Here is a 5,825-nt window from a genome sequence, read left to right as displayed (position 1 = left end):
GGTTGTGCTTGAATCAGTCCAACTCTGTGTGTGTGTGTGTGTGTGTGTGTGTGTGTCCAGAGGGGAAGGAGTGTTAGCCGGTAGACGCTCCTCTCGGTCGGCTTCGCTACCCAAGCAGCATGTTCAAACAGCGAGGACGGGAGTCATCGTTATTCACACCTGAGACAGGAGAAAAGAAGACAGACTCTCAGTGAGATGAAGGCATGAGAATATGTAGATTTTAGCTTCCAGCGTTACTTACAAACCAGAGGAGGAGTTAGCGTGTTTGTCTCAAGGATTAAACCCCCGTACACAAGCCAACACATCCTGTATGTGTCCTCCAGTCCTCCTACAGATCTATTACAAGGTAATCCACTGACCCAGCAGCATCCCTGAAATCCCCCAGCAACCTAAATCCCAACTCAGTCTACACACTGAAGATTCAGCCAAGATGTGGTCAACGTAGCCTTTAAATCCAACACAGCTCTCGTCTACTGTGAGTCCTCTGCGGTGCAGAGTATCTTTATTGTGTGGTACTACTGTTTTTACTGAAGTAAAGGATCTGGATACTTCGTCCACCACTGATCCTCTGATGTCTGTGTCCATAAAGAAAACAGTATTTAGGGTCATCGCTCGCCCGCTCCCTAAAGAACCAACACTGTCAGCCTTTCTTCCAACATCAACACCCGTCTGTGCAAACAGCAGAGATACAGTGTGATGTTTGTCAGGCTGCTGCGCTGCGCGTCCACCTGCTGAGCGACCAGTCACACGAGTTCAGGAGAGTCACATGACCGAGGCTACTTAATCCCACACAGATTAAGAACGACTGTAAATCTGATGCTGTCTCAACATGAGAGAGAAAAGAGGAGGAGCTGAAATGTCAAATGAAGAGTGGTGTTTGTGTGTGTGTGTGTGTGTGTGTGTGCAGGTTGTGTCCATCTGTGCATGATTAGGCTATGCATGTTTGGTCAAGCTGCTGTAGCAGATGAACCTTAGAGGTCAGGAAGTACAGTATGTCAGTGAAAGCAGCCTGGAAGCTTCAGCAGCTACGCTAGCAGCGTGTCCTTCGTGAGGACAAACCGTCCCACAGAAGCTGTGGCGCTTTGGTCCAGACTGAAATGTCTGAACAACTGTTGGATAGATTGCCATGAAACCTGGTACAAAGATTCATGGTCACCAGAGGATGAACCCCTGACTTTTCATCTAGCGCCATCATCAGGTCAAAATCTTAATTTGTTCAATACTTCGATTTATGACCAAATACCTGCAAAACTAATGACATTCCCATCAGCCTCCGCTGTACTTGATTGATTTTAATCCGCTAATGTTAGCATGCTAACACGCTAAACGGTAAGATGGTGAATATGGTCAACAAAAGCACAGATGTAGAATATGAATAGTAGAGTTTCCATGAGTAAAATATCTCCATAGCATAATTTAAAAAGATATCATTTAAAAGTTATTTCAGCTTAGAGAGAATCAAGAATCAAGAAATACAGAAATATATCATCATTTCGTCCTCCAAATTACAGTGAGACTTTCTCCATGAAATATTCTCCATATCCTGCTCTTTAACTGCCATGACACATATAATAAACAATCACTACAGGTATTAAGACCGCATCGCTGTGTATAAACCATGAATGAACATCCAAATCCATGCTGCTCTCCAGAGGCTGTAATGTACGACCTTATTTACTGTGCTGAGGGGATTTGTGCTCTGATACAATTACAGCAGGGAGATGGAGTGGCATTTCTCACTGAATCCTGTGAAGAATAAGTCCTTGACCGAGAGAAAGAACTGCTATATATAGAGACACGGTAATCCCCATAAAGCAAAATGCGAGACAGAGACGGATGAAAACTGACACATCAACAGACAGACAGATAGTCATGCGTGAAGACCGAGCCTTTTGTTTTTTATTTGCCTCCATCAGCTCTCGGTGAGGAGTGAGTCAGCACATCAGATACAGCAGCATCCATCCACTGAAAAACATAAACTGAAGAATAAGCTGAGGAGGACGACTGCTTTACGGCGAGGAATGAGGATGTTATTCCAGCTCATTACTCGAAGAATGTTACTAGAAGTCTTTTTAGGCAAAAATGCCAGATCTCCTCTGTTTTATATCATTGTAAAGCAAATATCTTTGGGTTTTGGAGTGTTTTCTGTGTTTTCACTGTTGGGAATCGAGAAATAGTTGGCAAATTTAGCAATACTGACAATAATCGTTAGTTGCAGCCCTAGATACTACATTACGTGTCTAGGTCTGGTCAAAGTGGCAACCGTTTCAGCACCTTTCAGCTCATTATTTAGCTGTCAGGCCCACAACTCTACTGTCTGGGTCCCTCTCACAGCTCTCGTCGCGTTGTTTTCGCTGTACACAACTTGCTCAGCAGCAAACGGCAGACAGACATAATTAGCAACTAGCTGGTGGAGCTTTTAGCAGCTAAAGAGCCAGATATTTCCCTCAGGAGTTGGTGGAGACCAAAAACAGAGCTGAAAGAGAGAGAATATCAGACTTACATCCATCAGGTGGAGACAAACACGACATCAAATGAATGATCATGTTGCTCTGTGACTGCTGGACGTGTAAATAATCAACGGCTTGCTAACAAGTTCAACATATCATGTAAAATGATCACAAGTTCCCAGAGTCCGAGGGGACGTCTTCAGAGTCCCGTGTCCAACCAACATCTTAGAGTCTCCTCACATGTGAGAAGCTGGAACCAGAGGATGTTTTGGCATTTCAATTTCAATCGACAAATCGATTAACTCACTAATTGTTGTTACTAGAGCAGTTTACGTATTTTCCACCATCAGCTCTGTTAACATTTACTGCAGTGTAGGCATTCAATATTTTATTACACAACTGGGATACAACTTCTGTAACATAAGATGAATAAACAACCTGAGACAGAAAAGTAAAGAACATTAAATATAGTAGTTAGTATATAAGCAAGGCTTTTAATGTTATCCAGTGTGTCTGTAACAGTAGCAACAGAGGCCACAATAAGCTTTACTTCAGTCCTTTCTAATAAGATGAGCACTTAACCCTGAAAGTAGAACGTTAAAATACTGGGCTCTGTCTGTCGGCAACCGCATACTTCAATCCCATTTTTTTTCTGAATAACAGGAAGTACTTCATCATCATGTGAGGTAATGCTTTTCATCTCAACATCCTTCAATATCTCTTTGTGGATATGGCTCCATTCCCTGTAATTACTTTGGGAAGGTCCACAGCCGAGTTCAAACCTAAACAAAGTTCCCCTGGGCTTATGGCCAATTTCCCACAGACCTACCAAAACCACAGCACATAGGAAATTAGCTTTCTGCCTTCGCCTTGTACCTCTATCCACCCTCGTCCATTTAGCGTTTGCACCTCGTATTACAGCATTAGGAATAAAACATGGAGCCAATCATAAAGGAAGATTGACCGCTATAGAAATCAGAAACTGCGAGCACTGCTGGGCGGCTCAAATTGCATCAAAAAAGGTGGGGGAAGCATTTTCACAATCACCAACAGAAGTCTTCACGCAGCCGCTGGCAGATTTCAAAACAATCCTATAGTTTCCTGGTTAAATCCGAAAGCTTCCTAATTGAGCTCACAGCAGAAAATCACAGTCAGTGTCCGCTCCGCCTCCGCAGAGAAAGTAAATGTCTCATCTGCACCACTGAGAGGGCGACTGGCTGCCAGCTGCCCCCCATCAAAGTCCTGTGTGATGGCAGACTGAGAAGGCCTACAGCTAAATTGCACCGAATTTGCCACCGAGGAAACCGACACAGAGGAAAAACAGCTCTGGTCCATTAAACACAGCACCGCCTGCCAGCAGCTTGTTCCCGAGGGGGGGGGGGGGGGCTTTCTGCTCAACCGACCCCCTGAAAAACGCACCCCAGCCTACCCTCCACCCATCCACACTAAACTAAAACCCTGTGTCTTACCACAGAGACAGACTGTGAATGTTTCAGCCTGAATGTCAAGAGCTGAGACCACTATTTTCAGCTATTTCAGCAGCTACTATCTAAAAAACGCTGCAAATCAGATCGATGTTCTGCAGAGATGCAAAAGTTATTATTACTTATTCTATTAAAACAATACTCTCAAATTGGGCAAACAGGTGCCTACTTACAGACAGCAGATACAGAACATTATCATTCATTTGGAGTCATGTCTCCAACTGATGATTGAAAGTCCAATATTCACTCTCCTCTTAGCTCCTGGGGGAAATGTCAGGCTCTTTAGCTGCTAAATGCTCCACTATGTGGGCAGAAAGTAGATTTATCAGAGCTTTTGTTGTTGTAAACAGCTGTCTGCTGCTGGAAACAACAGTATGAGAGCAGTGAGAGTGAACCAAAACAGTAAAGTGGTGGGCCATAAAAGCAGTAATGTTAGCATAGCATACAAACGACATCTATTGCATGTCTGTCCGGCAAGAGGGACCCCCTCCCCCTCCTCCCTTTTTATGGGTTAGGGTTAGGGTTAACGTCTTTATCTAAACGTTAGCACAAAAACGTAACGTTAGCATGAAGAAAAGTAACGTTAGCATCTAAAAAAGTCATGTTAGCATGAAAAAATAAAGTTTTTAAAGAAGACCTCTTTGTGATTTCTTTTTCTGAGCATAACAACATGTTGCTTTCTTCATCCAAAGCCTGATCACCAAAGCATTGATCATAGAGCCTGATTAACTTTTGCATTATTCATTAAACAGCCATTAATACGCAGTAACAGTGTGACCTGTCTTGCCTTAAAACAGATGTTTCTTCCTCACCCATTTCTGGACAAAAAATATCCACAACCTACATGCTACATGCTAAGAGCTAATTCTGCACTCTGAAGTGAAAGGGAGGTTTCTTTTTTTGGGGGGGATATTACACATTCTTCACCCGTTTATCGACTCCTCACGTTGATGATGGTTTCTACCCTCGTGTGCATGAGCATCTCACAGTGACGTCATATGGAAACCGTCTATTTGTGAGGTTTCTGTACAGTAAGTTCTCGTTTAATGTGTGATGGTCATGTTTAATTGATGAGACTTTAAATTCCTCAGAACATATCTCACGAGGACACATGGTATATATATATATATATATATATATATATATATATATATATATATATATATATATATGAACTACATGTACAGGGTATGTCACACTGGAATCAGACACACACTATCACATTTAAGCTCCTGTCTTTGTTACACATCACAGTGTGATGCACACAGATGCATCTGATTCGATTCTTCAGCGGTTAGAAGAGCTACACGAGTCGTGCTGCGCTAACAAGATCCCCTGGCGGGATTTGTCCCATGCTTTTGATAATCACAACACACACAGATTTAAAACACACCACGGCATTCCTCACATCTGATGGAACATGACGTCTGCCGCGCACACACAGGCAGGCCGAGGACGACAAACACAGCGAGGAGGATTTCTCCAGGTTTCATGAGAAATCCCAAGAGTCAAGTAACATACTGGGCGCTTTTGTTACGTACTTTAATTCTTATTCAAATGAGCTAGATTTCAACATGCAGTCATCAGCAGCAGCTGTAGCTAAACTGCACTTAACACTAAAATATTTACAGTGAAAATGAGCAAAAGATAATCAGATTCAAATGTTATTTAATGTCTTTCCTGTTGTTAAGTATTGCCTATAGTTGAGCTCCCTCCCATCAGCATACAATACTCAGAGAGAGAAACTCCCTGAACGTGCAGCACATCACAACCACCCAACATGACCATTAAACATGTGTTGCTTCGCTGCAACAACACGTTTCATCTCTACATGATGCTTCCAGATAAATCCCACGCCAACATCAAACATGAGCCCATTTATATTTCCCTT

This window comes from Enoplosus armatus, chromosome 18, assembly GCF_043641665.1.
Source record: "Enoplosus armatus isolate fEnoArm2 chromosome 18, fEnoArm2.hap1, whole genome shotgun sequence".
Lineage (NCBI taxonomy): Eukaryota > Metazoa > Chordata > Actinopteri > Centrarchiformes > Enoplosidae > Enoplosus > Enoplosus armatus.
This window is presented reverse-complemented; position numbering follows the sequence as displayed.